Source organism: Cetorhinus maximus, chromosome 12 (genome assembly GCF_964194155.1).
Source record: "Cetorhinus maximus chromosome 12, sCetMax3.hap1.1, whole genome shotgun sequence".
Lineage (NCBI taxonomy): Eukaryota > Metazoa > Chordata > Chondrichthyes > Lamniformes > Cetorhinidae > Cetorhinus > Cetorhinus maximus.
In genome coordinates, this window is record NC_135890.1 from 40820239 (window position 1) to 40837219 (window position 16981).

General features: G+C 40.4%; 1 protein-coding gene across 1 annotated transcript in view; it reads left to right on the top strand.

Annotated features, from left to right (window-relative positions):
- Positions 1-16981, top strand: part of anks1b (ankyrin repeat and sterile alpha motif domain containing 1B) — an 809329-nt gene that overhangs the window by 80457 nt on the left and 711891 nt on the right. The gene's annotated exons all lie outside the window — the stretch shown is intronic.

Below are 16981 nucleotides of genomic sequence, written 5' to 3' on the forward strand. Positions count from 1 at the left end.
TGGCAAAGATGAATAAATCCACTTTTATTTATAGCCTTATAATATTTGTACTGCTGTAAATATAATGTTGTTTTCCTATTCTGCCTTCAGCTTGCTAGCTAAAAAGTTTATTGCTTTGAAAATTCTACAATGCAATTAATTTATTAGATGTTTTGCCCATGCTTGTATTTCCTGTCAAGTAAGACTCTCGTGCTGCATCTTTTCATTCACGCCTTTTCCACCATATTACTTGCATTACACATGGCCATTTCAGTCCTGATTAAGCTTACCTATTCATTTTACTTGCTGTGATGATTGATAGACAAAGCTGTTGCTTATTTATCTTTGAGACTTTCTCAGTTGCTTCCTATGATAGGTGGGATTGCTCTTCTGTGCTACTCAATTTGGAAGATTTACAATCTGGTTTGCTGTTTCTTCTTTTTTGCAGCCAGATGCCCTCCCACCCAAAGCATCACCCTTGACCTAACCTAACCTCTAAGGTTGCAGCATTCCACTGAAGAATGCTAAAAGCCAGAAACTAGATTCAAATTAGTGTGTTTTGAAAATCAGTATTTCACCCTTTACTTAGCTATAGTCTGCTAAGGACCATAGGCATCTCCCTGTTAGAGAGATAAGTGGTTATAGCTTGAGGGCACCACTCTGCCTTAGGCATGGCTGACCAGGAATCTCTCCCACTGTTATCACCTGTCATGGGCATGTTGGAAGAATCAGCAAGTTGACTTTCAACCTGTTTGGTAGAGTCATGAACACTCCATCCATTGCCAACAAGTCCTAGAGCAGGACTTGAACTTGGAGCTCCTGGCTCAGAGGCAGGGGAGTTACCTACTGACCCACAAGATCTCCTCATTAATTTACTGTATGATCACTTAAATAGCGCACTTCCTCCAAGAGCTTGCTCGAGTGACCATGTCTCAACCCCAATCATATTGTGTGGCAGCTCCATTCCAGGTCCCGATGCCTTTTGCTCCTTTCCTACTTACAGCTTCCTGCTGCCTCTGGCCACTCTTAATCCCCTTGCATGAAAGTATGTGCCTTTTCCCTTGCTGTTCACTACTGACCTCTATCCATCAAAGCCCTGCTGCCACATCCGGAGACCACGCACCCAATGCTGCCAGATTCACAATCATCCCTCATTACTACAAAGGCCCAACACGCTATGGTATGCCAATGGACACTGGCTTCCAGTCACAGAAGGATGCTTTAGTGTCCAGTGACGTACCACAGGGATCTGTGCTTGGTCCCCTATTATTTGTCATTTATATAAATGACATAGATGGCTATGTGCGGGGTAGGATTAGTAAATTTGTGGATGACACAAAGATTGGCCGGGCGGTTAATAGTGAGGTTGAGTGGCTTGGGCTACAGGAAGATATAGATGGGATGGTCAAATGGGCAGATAAGTGGCAGATAGAATTTAACCCTGAAAAGTGTGAGGTGATACACTTTGGAAGGAGTAATTTGACAAGGAAGTATTCAATGAACGGCATGGCACTAGGAAGTTCTAAGGAACAAAGGGACCTTGGTGTGTGTGTCCATAGATCTCTGAAGGCGGAGGGGCATGTTAGTGGGGTAGTGAAAAAGGCATATGGGACACTTGCCTTTATCAATCGAGGCATAGATTACAAAAGTAGGGAGATCATATTGGAGTTGTATAGAACCTTGGTGAGGCCACAGCTGGAGTACAGTGTGCAGTTCTGGTTGCCACATTATGGGAAGGATGTGATTACACTGAAGGGGTTGCAGAGGAGATTCACCAGGATGTTGCCTGGGTTGAAACATTTAAGTTATGAAGAGAAGTTGGATAGACTTGGGTTGGTTTCGTTGGAGCAGAGAAGACTGAGGGGCGACCTGATCGAGGTGTACAAGATTATGAGGGGCATGGACAGGGTGGCTAGGGAGCAGCTGTTCCCCTTAGTTGAAGGGTCAGTCACGAGGGGACATAAGTTCAAGATGAGGGGCAGGAGGTTTGGGGGGGATGTGACGAAAAATGTTTTTACCCAGAGGGTGGTGACGGACTGGAATGCGCTGCCTGGGAGGGTGGTGGAGGCGGGTTGCCTCACATCCTTTAAAAAGTACCTGGATGAGCACTTGGCATGTCATAGCATTCAAGGCTATGGGCCAAGTGCTCGTAAATGGGATTAGGTAGGTAGGTCAGGTGTTTCTCACGTGTCGGTGCAGACTCGATGGGCCGAAGGGCCTCTTCTGCTCTGTGATTCTGTGACTCTGCCTCTCTTTCCCCTCACCCCCCCCCACCAATCATCACTATTGCTAAATCACACACACTTACATCCAATCTGCTGCATGGTACTTAACACTTTGCATTCTGGTTTTTAAAAATGGAAAGAGAGAAAAATCAAATACTTGGGTAAGGGAGCACACAATAATCAGAAGTTGCTCATTTGCATGCAAAAATGGACAACCACCAAAGCGCTAGCTAAAAAAATTCCCACAGCACCCTAATGGAATTTGACTACTTCGATCATCAGTGGCTCAGATAATGCACGGCATCATGTTTCTTTTGCTACAAAACAATGTATTCCATACACAATTGTGAGAAATTCCACAGGACATCTTCTGGTATTTCAATAAATTGTCATGGGGCTAATTTATACTTTGGAGAGATGATTTATGTTCCGCAAGTTTCTTACCTGATAATTCACATGTGAGGCAGACTTAACGTGGATTAATGATACGCAAGTCATTATAATCATATGTAACATATTGTGAGTGCAATGGAGAGAATGGTCCACTGTTTTATATTTGGAAACCCGAGGAGTTGAGTTTTAGGATATGAATTGTGTTTTTGAGTAATTGATTTTTGTGGAGGATTCATATTTTATAGTATGTTGTAGTTTTTGATTCTTCCTTTATTCTTAACTCAGAATGTAGCCATGTAATCGTGCAGTGCTAGCATTGGATTTGGTGTTAGCAAATAATTTGTTACATTTATTGATTTCACTGCTGGATGTGATGTTTAGTGACAAATGTAAATATCTCTGATGTCTTGAGCAGTAAGGAAATTTAGTTTCCAGGAGCATCGACTGCATACCACAGCATTCGTACCTAGTGCTGAATAATGGAAAAAAATATCTTGACTACAAAGCATTGGAATGACTGAGGAATTGAATTTTTTCAAAACAATGCTAGGTACTCTGATTTTGTTCTTTATTACAAGAAATTAAATTGAGTTGCATTATTTTGGCTACTGCAGCGACCATAAGGATTGGAGATGGCTGGTCTACGTTATTTTTGATTATTGAAGTATGGATGCCTTCTTGTAGCACTTGAGGCTCCTGCTGGTTTGTGGGCATAACATGAAGGACAATTTACCTCTTTACTGTTGCATTGGCTGTCTACCCCCAAAGGCATTTCTTTGCCAATCCAATTGTGGACCTTTTATTTTGCTTACTCTGATTTGTTCTTGGTATGTGGGTCAGGCTGGCAGGGTTAGATTATTTCCCATCTTTAATTTTCCCAGAAGGTGATGATAGGCTTTCTCCTTGAATTGCTGTAGGTTTTGTGGTGATGGTGCTCCACGATGATGTTAGGTTTAGAATTACAAGAATTTGACCCAGAGAAAATGAACGAGCCAAATCCTGATTGTGCCTTGAAGGGGAGTTTACGGGTGCTGGTGTTCCTAGAACCACAGAAAAGTTACGATGCAGAAAGAGGCCATTCAACCCATCGTGTCTGTGCCGGCCAAAAATAGAAACAAGAAATTAGGTGCTCATTTTAATCCCATTTTACAGCACCTGGTCCGTAGCTTTGCAGGTTACAGCACTTCAGATGCAGATCTAGGTACCTTGTAAATAAGTTGTGTTTTTTTTTCTCTTGACAACTGCCAGTGATTTTGGGCAACTTAGTAATGCTGGTGCTGTTGAAAGCCTGAGGCAGAGGATGGGTTGGGCTCACTCTTGTTGGAGATGATCATTACCTGGGACTTGAGATGTGAAAGTAACTTGCCACTTGTCAGCTCAAGCCTGCACATCAGCTAGGTCCTGCTGTAAGCTGCCATAGGTTACTTCATTATCTCTCAAGTCTCAGGCCTTACACCCCATTCCTCACTTCAAGTAACCATGAGAAGTGCAAATTCAATCTGCCATTGGGACTTGTGCAAGACCCTTTCCCAAACAGGGGTCTAAGGGGGTGCTGGAACAACTTAAACATAGCAACTGGCTATATCTACACTGTTGCTTTTTCCTTGCCAGTGCAATCATCAGATTTTGGGATCTTCTCATTGTTGCTGTTTAGTAGCAGGCCCTGAGTTTAACTATCAGAAGTGCAGCAAGTGCCAGGCAATGACCATCTTCAACAAAAGAGAATCTAACCAGCTCTCATTGACATTCAATGGCATTACCATTGCTGAATCCCCCACTATCAAGATCCTGGGAGTTATCATTGACCAGAAACTGAACTGGACTAGCCATATAAATACTGTGGCTACAATAACAGGTCAGAGGATGGGAATTCTGCACAAGTAACTGACCCCTGAACTCCCTCAAACCTCTCCTCCATCTACAAGGCACAAGTCAAGAGTGTAATGGAATACTCTCTACTTGCCTGGATGAGTGTGACTCCAACAGCACTCCCAAGAAGCTTGACAGCATCTAGAACAAAGCAGCCCACATGATTAGCACCACACGCCACCTTAAATGTTCACTCCCTCCACCATCTGTGCAAAGTGGTTGCAGTGTGTACCATCTTCAAGCTACGCTGCAGCAATTCACCAAGGCCCCTTCAACATTACTTTCCAAATCCATGACCCTCACCGCTTAAAAGGACAGGGGTAGCAGATGCATGGGAACACCACCACATGCAAGTTACCACCATCCACCCTCTCCTGCCCTGGCAATCTACACACCATCCTGACTTGGAAATACTTGTACATCACCATTCCTTTACTGTAACTGGGTCAAGGACCTGGAACTCCTGCCTAACAGTCACATGACTGCAGTGGTTCAAGAAGGCAATTCACCACCACCTTCTCAAGGACACCTAGGGATTAGTGATGAACACTGGCCTTACCAGCAATGCTCATATCCCACAAAAGAGTAAAAGAAAAGCTGCAGCCTTTTCCGATATCTGGCAAGTCTAGATTTCCATCCACCTGCCCCTCCCATTTCCTAAATTTGGGTGTTGGGTAATATATTAACATGGATAAAGGATTGGCTAACTAATAGGATACAGAGCATAGGGATAAATGGGTCATTTCCAGGTTGGTAAAATGTAACTAGTGGAGTGCCACAGGGATCCGTGCTGGGGCCTCAACTAAAGTCTATCTTAATGACTTGGATGCAGGGGCCAAGTGTATTTTAGCCAAATTTGCTGATGATATAAAGATAGGCAAGAAAGATAGGTAGGAAAGCAAGTTGTGAGGAGAATATAAAGATTATGCAAAGGAATATAGATAGTGAGTGGGCAAAAAATTAGCAGATGGAGTTTAATGTGAAAAAATGTAAGGTCATCCAATTTGGCAGAAAGAATAGAGAAGCAGAAAAATAATGGAGAGACAGTGCAGAAAGCTACAGTACATGAGGGATCTGGTGTCATTGTGCATGAGCCACAGAGTACAGAGTAATTAGGAAGGTAAATGAGATCTTGGCCTTCATTGCAAAGAGGAAGTTGTTGGACAAACTAGATCATTGTGGAGTCCAAGGAAATAACAGATAAGAACATTTCTTACCAAACGGCAACAAAGGGCCATAGTTAATGGGGAAGCCTCAAACTGGAAACCAGTCTTAAGCAGTGTTCCCCAAGGTGCTGCCCTGGGCCCACATTTGTTTCTCCTCTTTATAAATGGCATCCAGGATGGAATATCAAGCCACATCAGACTCTTTGCAGATGACTGCCTAGTCTACAGAGCCATTGCTGAAGCAGCAGATGAGGTTAGCCTTCAGAAAGATCTAAATAATCTTATCAAATGGGCCAATATAAGGAGATTGAAATTCAGCATAGAGAAATGTAACGTCATGTGAATCAGCAATACTCAATGTCCATCAGTACCCAACTACACAATGCATGACTAACCTCTTGAAGTTGCGAAGGACTTCTGTTAATTTGGAACCCATATCAAAAATAATTTAAAGTGGAATGTACAAAGTCAATACGCAGCCTCCAAGGCATACAAAATTCCTGGGTTCGTGAAATAGAACTTCCATTACCCCAGTAAATGAAATACTGCACCAGTCAGTGGTTAGACCATACTTTGAGTATGGCATAGCCACTTGAGGCCCATATACTACTTAAAAACATAATCCCTCTTGAGAGAGTTCAATGGCAGGCATCTTGTTTCGTACAAACAATTATATGTGGATTCTAGTGTTTCCTCGTTGGTCATGTCACTTGGCTAGCACAGCCTCCAAAGCCAATGAAAAGCCCATAAGCCGACATGCCTCTGTAAAATTTTAAGCAATACATTAAGCCCAAAAGTGGTCGAGCTTGAAGAGTTCATAAGCAACAACTCCAACTGTATACACTACAATGTGCTTCCTTTTGTTATGCCCAGAGAAGGCATGTTCTCTTTATAACTTCAAACATGGACATTGTTCCCATGGAAGCTTCTGGAATTGTCTTTTATATTTTAAAATGGATGAGGTCTAGAGAATCTAGAACTAGGGGACACAGTTTTAAAAATAAGGGGTCTCCCATATAATACTGAGATGAAGAGGAATTTCTTCTCTCAAAGGCTGTTAGTCTTTGGAATTCTCTACCCCATTAAACAATGGAGGCTGGGCCATTGAATATATTCAAGACTAAGTTATACAGATTTTTGATCTACATGGGGCCTGGGTTTAAGGGGGGGCAGGCACGAAAGTAGAGTTAAGGCCGCAATCAAATCCTCCGTGAATGGTGAAGCAGGCTCGATGGGCCATTTGGCCTACTCCTGCTTCTTATGATCTTATCTTATGATCTTACATTTCCAGCATAAACCCCTGTCAAGGGATTGGTGTGATTTTTTTTTGTGTACTTTAACTTCAAAGCCTTTATTTGACTTGTTTCAAAAGATTGTTTGCTTTACTTTGTTGCCTCCCAATCTTCACTGTAAACATGATCTCGACTTTGTTCAAATATTCATATAAAGAAAGAACCTTTTGTTCATAGCGACACATTGCATAACCTCGGAATGTCCCAAAGTCTTTCACAATCAATTAAGTACTCCTGAAAAGTGTAGTCACTGTCGCAATTTAGGAAATGAGGCAAAGATTCGTGCACAGCATGGTCCCAATCCAGCAATGTGATAACATCGAAATATCTTGTTTTTAATTATTTTGGTTGAAGGATCAGTGTTGGTTAGGACACCTGGGAGAGCTCTCATGCTGATCTCTTAGATCACCTGAGAGAGCAAATGGGACTCAACATCTCATTCAAAAGATAGAATCCCTAACAGTGCAGCACTCTCTCAGTACAGCTGCAGGATCGTTGTTGCTTTTAAGCTCTCCTGCAAATGGGGAAAATAGAGGTCTTCACACCCTGTTTCAGTAGAGATTGTTCAAGTTTAGCCACACTGCCACTAGTAGGTGGCATCGTGGTTATGTTAATGGTTAGTAATCCAGAGGGCTGATCTAATGATCCAGAGATATGAGTTCAAATCCCCTCGACTTGGCTAGGGATTTCAAATTCAATTAAGTGAATCTGGAATAAAAAGCTAGTCGCAGTAATGGTGACCGTATATCTAGCGGTTTGTCATAAAAACTCATCTGGTTCACTAATGTGCCATTCTCACCCAGTCTGCCCTATATAAGGTTCCAGACCCAGTACAGTGTGGTTGACTCGTAACTGCCTGCTGGAATGGCCTAGCAAGCCACTCTCTTTTATTCACAAAGGCAATTCGGGATGGGCAATAAATGCTGGACTTGTCAGTGACACCCACATCCCATGAATAAAAATAATCCATTCATATACTGCAGCATGGGTTGAAGATGTGTACATGTTGGCCCTACATTGCATATCTGGTCTTCATCAGAATGACAGCATCTTGCCTGTTGTTATATCTTGACAATGAAGGATAAGAGCTAACTTCCTGGTTCTATTCCTCCCCCATCCCATGTCTCCCTCCTACATCCGCTCCCCCCACCCCCAACCCAGCACAACACAAAGATTGCAATTGTAATGTTGCCTGTTTTTCTAAAATTATAATATGGTGGCATCAGATGCTTTCATTTAGCAATTACAGTGCTGCTAGTTTTGTGATGCACTTTACGCCACTAACATCCTTTGGTATTACTTTTATCGAAATTAACCTTATGTAGTTTAATTTTGCATTTTAAAATTGGTTTCGGAGCTGTAAAATGTTGTTTAGCATTTTCTAAAATTGAAGGCACTATAAAAGAACTTGGAGAGGAACATGTATTATTTTCATTGTAGTGAGACCCACTGAAAATATCTAATTTATCCACTGCCTTAATATTTAGAATATTAATAGTCATAGATTTTTCATGGTGCCGGTTGTAGTGGTACTATGCATTTTATTTTACATTAAATGCACATTATTAATATTTATAGCACTTGCATTGCAGATCAAATGATTAATCATAAAAAAAAAAATCCAGAATTGTAGCTTTTCATAATCTCTTCAGGTGTGAAATGGTGTGTTCTTCATTTATCAGATGGGAAAGATTAGTGTACATTATTAATTTAATTTACTTGTGTAACCCAACTACTAATGTTATTAAATATTCTACAAGAAAATAGAAGTTACCTGGGTAAATCTTCCTTTTATAATGACTTTGATGCTAATCTTGGTTCTCCATAAGTTTAAATAACATTGGATATGCTGGCATAGTTTTGTAAATTAGCACTAAGGAGGAAAGAAAAGTTAGTTTGAGTGTTTTTGTTATTCTTTGCACATAGTTTGATCTCGATGTAGACATGGTTACTCTGCTATGAAATAGGGAGAAACCATTTGGAGCACTGCTTATTAAAGATTTGGAGCCTACATTTGTCAGGTGGTCTTCTCCAAACTTGCTTTATATATGTGCTACATTGTGAGCCATACCTCCGTTTTTGGTTGGAGGCAGCACAGATGAAATAACAAGGACACATTTAAATGTACAAAGAAATAATGAGCTTAAAATGCAGCAGCTCAGAAAAAGAAGTAGCAAAGAATGAAGGAAAATTTTGCACACCAAGGTTGAATGGCTCTTCAAGGACAGAAGAGCACCAGACTAAAGACACATGATCTTAACTTGGACTTCCGCAAATGATACATTACAGCAAATTACTTCAGCACACCAGAGTTTAAAAGAAATTTCCAGGGCATAATATTCAGGCCAGCATGGTGAAATTGAAGTGGCTGTATGATGTGAGTATTAACATTATAAAAAAATATGCAAATTGGTTCAAATAGCATGCCAAGTGTACCATTGGGAGCAATCCTTTGCACATTAACTCAAGAAGTGGTTAGATAATTTAAACTCTTTCGCACCACACCCTCCCCACGCACTGGATTTAATAATGAGCTAATGAATAGTAAGCCCAAAATTCAGTAATTTGTTTGGTGATTTGTCAACAACCTATAAGATGCTATTTCCTTTAATAAGCTTCTTTTGGATACCTGTTAGAACACTGACATAATTCCATCTCGGGATATTGTGTTTCATACAACAATGATAGATGTTCTATGATTTTCCTATCCTAATGTAAGACAAATTAGGAAGTATCTACCACCAAATCGTTTAACACACAAACATTGTGAGTGAAATTAACAGTAAGCTAAATAATAGTCTTCACGGTAATTTTAATGTTGCGAGGCACCAACAGAACAAAATAGGTCTGAATAAGATTACATAAAACAAAATTTCATATTCTGATAGGCTTTAATTCTTGTACCAATCTTTCCGAGACTTCAGGACCTAGACACCAATTTCTGTTCAATGTCGGAGATGGACTGTAATAACATTGGCTGCTTTCAACAGGTTAGATGATGCACTGCAAGCAACAACTGAAAATAGAAAAATTGTTTAAACACCACTGTTCAACAGATGACAAATGTGATCTTGACACCAATGTCCATTTCCATTTACGATTGTAGGCTTTTGAATTAAGGGTTTTTAGATTCTAGGCACTTGCCAACCAAGAAATCATCACAGAATCACACAACTGCTCGGGTGCAGAAGGAGGCCATTCAGCCCATTGTGTCTGTACAGGCTCTGAGCATTTTAACTTAATGCCAATCTCCTGCCTTTTCCCTGTAACCATGCACGTTGTTTCTATTTAGATAATCATCCAATGCCCTCTTTAATGCCTCAATTGAACCTGCCTCCACCACACTTCCAGGAAGTGCATTCCAAACCCTAACTATTTCCTATGTGAATAAATTTCTTTCTCACCTTGCATCTGCTTCTTTTGCAAAACACTTTAAAACTGTGCCCTCTGGTTTTCGATCCGTTTATGAGCGGGAGCAGTTTCTCCCTATCCACTCTGTTCAGGTCCCTCATTATTTTGAAAACTTCTATCAGGTCTCCTCTCAGCCTTCTCCTCTCCAAGGAAAACAGCTCCAACTTCTCCAATCTTTCCTCATGACTGAAGTGTCTCATCCCTGGAACCATTCTCGTCACCTTCTTTTGCACTCTGTCCAATGTGTTCACATCCTTCTTTTAGTGTGGTGCCCAGAACTGTATACAATACTCCAGCTGAGGTCTAACCAGTATCTTATATAAATTCAGCATAACCTTCCTGCCCTTGTACTCTATGCCCTTATTGATGAAGCCTAGAATACTGAATCATGATTTGTTTGGTGGAGAAAGCCAGGCTTAATTGATCTTATGGAGTTTTTGATCAGTTGTGTTCCCTGTATATATTCAACTATACATTTAGACATCATCAGGAACTATCAGGCCTCATTTCTGATCTTTGTGCCTTGTTGAGCAACCTTCCTGACTTCTGGAATGAAATTTTGGCAACCGTTTTTTCCTTAAGTACTGCTGTAGAATCCATCTCTGGCAAAGTTAGCTTACAAGGGAGAACTCAAGAGTGGAGTTGTCACCTGATGGTGTCATTTTGTATAATTGAATATTATCCCTTGTCCGTTTTGAGCTGGGAGGTTGTTGAGGTTCTGCTTACAAAAATGGCACACCTGTCTGGTATCAAGGCACAAAGATCAGCAATGAGGCCTGTGCTGATTGTTTGTATTTCAGTGATCATGTTTTAACAATTCGGGCAATAGACAAAGCCACCATTTCTATTAATATGGTTTTCCTTGTGAAATTAGAATTGCCACATTGTATAGGTGTTACTTGACCAGCTCACCAAGTACCCTTATCATTAACCTAGTGTTTGAGTACCAGAATACTTCTAGCTTCACATTTAACACCAAGTCATGTTCTCATTGTAGTTACTTTGTGAAATTGCTGACAGCAACTGTTAAATGGGCTGCAAGCTGTCTGTAAGGAATTTAAAGGAAGTGCATTAAACATTTGTCACAGTTAATGCCAACTGCCCCTCAAACAGGTTCTAAAATAAAAATTTGGGAATATTTCACATCAAGTAACAGTACAGGAACTAAAACACCTTTTTTTATTCACCTGAATCAATACCATTACTTTTCACTTCTCACATAAAATATCACAAAGCCTGTAACTGCAACTAACAAACCAGCAATAAAGTATAAATCTATATCACTGAGTAACAATGATATTTCCAAGGGTGAATTTAGCATATTGTTTAATATTCAATAATGCAGGAGACAAGAGGTCAGTACAGTAAGAGGATGAATGTTCAAGGAGCCACTCCCAGAGTGGAAGAATCAAATCAGTGGAGGATGGGAAAAGATGACTGACAAAGGGTTGACTGTACCAATCATGGAAGGACTGATTAAACAGGCAGCTGAGATCTTTGAATTCCTTCAGAAACTTGTTGAGGGTTTCACTCAAGTGAATCGGATATCAACCATGCTCAAGAACTGAACTAGATTCATATGGAGAATGTATATAATGCTGCTTGATTAAACTACTTTCTACAGCATCTTGAGCCAGACAGAGACACTCAGCGTTGTCTGGTGACTTGATTCAATAATGCAGTGGCATACAAAATAACAGGTTAAGATTTGTGACATTATTGCTGATACAAATGCCTGATGCAAATCGTCTTTATACAGCGCTTATAGATCAGCACTTGCACAGCTCCAAAATCAATCAATCTCATATCCAAAGCTTTTAAATTGTGCTCCATCAAATGAAAATTAGTATAGCAGTTACATTAGTAATCAGTAAGAAATTGAGTGTTATGATAAAAAATAAGAACATTTTGCTGTTAGTCACCATTGTCGGTTGATGATATTGTGCTGTAACTATTTGTGGAACATGTAACAACTTTCTGCTACAACAAGTTATAGCAAGATAAAACCAATGTGTTCTCGAGTTTTAAAATAATCTTGTAAATTTAGCTGGATAGTTATGAACAACATAATGTGATGTAAGTTAGTTTATGGAAAACAAACTGCCAGCGTGTTGGACCTGAATAATTGCCTCAGGCTCATGAATTTGATGTGTTCTTCGCTCAGTTTATTTTTAACTGAGCCATTACATCCAATTGTGTATCCTCTCTAAGCATGGCATGGGTGTTAAGTGGGTGGGTGATGACGGACTGTGGGGTGAGGTTTATTACATAAGTAACTATTGATGCTTTTTGCAACTAACTAGAGGTACAGTATTTTCTGGATGGAACTATCTGAAACATGCATAAGACACAATAACGTATTTTATTTATTGGAATGATAATTATTACTTTCCCAATTTATCTATTTTACGCTCTAGTATGAGAGTCTGGGACTGGATTGAGATTTTTATCCAGGTTAATATGCCATGGCTCTTACATAATGAACAGTAGATATTGCTGCTACACTGAAGCATCATTATCTTCAATTTCTTGCAAACACAGTTATATATAGAAAAGCTTGTTTAGTGCAGTAGTAGGTAGCATTTTGTTTTCTCTCTCTATTGTGTCCGGGTCTTCTGAGTCTTATCATACATCATAACTTTTGTCTCTTCCCCAAATGTGGGAGCAACCGTGGCTCTATATTCCTGCTGTCTAGCCTATCAGTATCATTGTATAAAGAACCAATGGCTGTTAGAATTAACGTTGACTAAACCTAAGGCTAGCAAAATCTGATACAGCCATGTGGAGTCCAATAGCTTCATTAAAATTTACTTTCCTAATTTAAAGCATAGTAGGAAAGAGGACTTTGTAGTCCAGCATTCAGTTGGGAACTTGGTCAGGTCAACAGGAGTTTGAGATGGCATTAAATTCAAATCTGATATTGAACACCAAGATATATTGCCCTTATCTAACATTTGTATATGCTCTAACGTTTTTGAAAATTTAAGTTCAGCCTCAATTCCATACGATGCAAATTCTTACAGAATAAGACAAACTGACGATGAAAAAGGACTAAAGGGCAAGACTGTTTTGACCAAGTTGATTTGGGGAAAATTCCAATTAGGTATCAAAGATCTTTTGGGAGCTGATGTTTTTATTTGCTCATAGTGTCTTTATTGAATGTTGCATGACAACAGTGGAGCTATTTAAAGATATAAATCAATAAAAGCCCTACAGTAAGTCCTCACTGAGTTGCCCCGCTTAACGTTGTTTCGTTTTGTCGTCATTTATTCTTTAGGGACTGTTTTTTTCTGACTTGTGTCGCCATTTTCACTTTTACACCATTTGCACTCTGGGCTAGCCACTGCCTTGTTCTGATGCCGGATCCACTGCCACTCACCCAGAGGTGGAAGCTGCAGGGAGAGAGCAAGGCCTGATACCTGAGAGCAGGAGAGTAGGGCAGGGAGCCTGACCTAGAGGCTCAGCCGGGGCTGCCACCACCACTCAGATGCCATGGCAGCTCAGGATGGGAAGCTGCCAATCGGGTGGTGAAGTGTGAGTAACCAGGGGGGAGGGTGGGGTGGGGGCGAGCTCAATCTGTGGCCTCAACCCCACCCCCTCCCCCAACCCTTCTCAACTGGCTCAGTCAGCAACCGGGATAGGGGCTCAGCTCCCTTCAGACTGTCAGGCGTAGGTGCGGCTTGGACTGGGAGTTTACCAGAGAGGGAGGAGGGTGGGGGGGGGACGTGCAGGTGCAGAAGCTGTGCTACTCGGGGCTTGCTTGGGTGATTTAGTGTATATGGTATTCCTGTTATTTTCAGAGATTTGTCTTGCAAGTTATTCCTGCTGGGAATGTACAGTGCTGCACACTTATGGTAGTTTTTCAACTTGTGCATTGCTTTATCTGGGCAAGAAATATCCGAAGGAGCCGAACTCCGGCTTTAACTTTGATTCCTGTGGGAATCTGTGATTTGCATAAAGTTTTTTCACTTAAAGTTATGATTTTCAGGGATGCAAGCTCAACTTTAAGTGGGGACTTGGTGTTTTATGGTCACTGTCTACTGGCTAATTTAGTAACTGGAAAAGAGTCTGATGGATTAGAACAGAAACAAGTATTTATTTCACGCTTATTCACAAAAGACTTTGGCCTAATCGGGGAACTTAGGTCAGCAGGTCAGGTTTCCCCACTAACCTGAAAGGAAATCAAACCCATCAGGTATTCAGGATAGGAGAGTTTGTTTTTGGTTTGTTTTGTTATGGGATGCGTTGTAGGAGAAGTTTAGAAATGTGATGTTTCTTTAGTTATGCGCATGTGATTTGTTAGCCATCTTGTCCGTTCTGCCTGTTAAATGATTGGAGGCGGGTACATATGAGATTGTGGTAATCCGCTTGGATGCTATCCAAAAAGTAAGTGTAGGGCGTTAAGTGTAAGCTCCAAAACATCAAACGCTAAGGTCCACTTACAGGAGTAATCTGCATCTCTAAGGATATCTTTAGCAGACCTGAATGCATAAGTGCTAGACAATGGATTTGTGCATTTCTAGGTTGTCTTGTCGAAATAAAAAAACAAACTGAGTTTGTTTAGAAATTTGTACTGAAGCCTGTGTACTATACACTTGCAAATGTTAGGATATAAAGTAATTTTTTTGGTGTTACTTCACACTGATATGTACATCGCAACCTTGTTTCTGATCACAACTCTGCTGCAGAGAGCCGGTTACAAAAGTGTCTGCTCTGTTTCAAGTGTAATTTCTGCAAATTAAACAATGTTGATGGATAAAAAGCTGACTAAATGTGAGGCACAGACTCAGATGACATAAGGCACAGTGATGCACAGAGGGATATTACCCAAAATATACAAATTTTGTACCTCGAAGAATGTGCATGATGTGGCTTTTGTCACCAAGATGTCCGACATCATGCAAAGAACAGAAGTAGACCATCTGGCTCCATGCATCTGTATTGTCATTCAGTTAGATCATAGCTGATCTGTGACCTAACTCTGCTTGTAGAATTGAATTATTGAATACTATTCCAGCTGATCTGCTAATAGAAACACAGAATGACCAAAATACGAATGTGGACCAGATTCCCCATGATTTCATGATTCATGAAACCATCAAGCCCAGAAAAGTTCCACGATCAGGATCCCTGCAGAGGTTTACAGGTATGGCTGTCTGTCTCTCAGTCACTGCCAACACAAACCCTTCAAAAGCCAGCTGGAGAGATGGTGCCACACCATCAATCAATATATTTTGTCACCTGATTCACTCAACTGCTTAGCATGTTGTCAAAAGATGATAGAGTGCTCTCTTGTATCAGAAAATCTCGCTCTGAATTAGGAGACTGCAAAAGAGTGTCTGAACCCAATTTGAGATAAAAATCTTAAAGCATATAGGGCTGTGTGTCATCGCTACATTGCTATAGGGGCGTGAGGCCTGCGCATATTTGGCAGTTTGACAAGTAGCACGTCCAGCACTTGAGGTCCATCGTGTACATCAGATAGTGATAAATGTGAGATCTTTAGTTTGCTGAGCCCACCAGCATTAAGGCTGTGCTAATACGTCTGCAAGTCAGGATGCTTCATCCATATAAATGATTACAAAATGCAAAAAAAAATTCTACTGTGAACTTGAACAGAAGAAGCAGGCAGTGAAAGCGAGATAAGGATGTGCTCAAGCATACTGCCAAGCAATGTAATATCAATGTTGACAGCTGGAATAATCTCATGGCTGATCACATTAGCTGGTGCACAGCAATACATGATGGCGTAATCCAATATGAGCACGAGAATGTTGCTTTCTTTCAGAAGTGGCAACAGTAGAAACACCAAAGTTAAAAGCAACATCCTGTTTATCCCAGATAAGCCATTGGATCTTTGTATCTAAGTTTGCTTGCCTCTCTTATATTGGTCTTAAAGTCATCAGTGCAGCCATTGACTTATTCCTTTCCAGCAAAAGTTGTCATGTTTGAGTACAACCCACTGGAGTAAAATAGCTTGGCCTGAGTTGTAGCCATACAAGATGCATCCTGGTACTCAATTTCTTTTGTTGATAATGACCTTATGTGAATTGATATACATCATTACTATTTAATAATCACGTCTAAAATATTATTTTTCTTTGCTTTCTGCCACCTATGCATGTGTACACAATAGCCCCTCTTTCCATTTTGACTGTATGATTCATTACATTCATGCACATTAAATTCCATTAACCTTTGATCAGAGTGATTCCTTTGCATGTCATTTGATCTCCCTGATAGTTGTCACCAGGTCACATAACTGGCTGTCAACAGCAAGCTATATAATAGCAAATTTCTTATGAATTAGAGGTTATGTTGTTGCAATGTTCAGAGGGTGAATGTGGGGGAGGAAGGCACACTGGTATTGAAAGAATTTGAACAAGATCTCCTCAGACACAGTAATGGCAATGGTTTTTGATTGGTACCTAGAAAATAAATGACATTTTCTTTATTGGTAGATCACAGTTACATAAATACATTTTCAGCATGTCAGCTGCTAGAGCAAGCATTACTGTTTATTCGTATTACATTTATATTAAAGATAAAAAACATAACTTTTGTATGATGACTTTGCCTCTTCCCTTCCTTATCTCGTATCTCTGCAACTGCACTTAATTATCTTTAAGCAGATCCTTCTGATAAA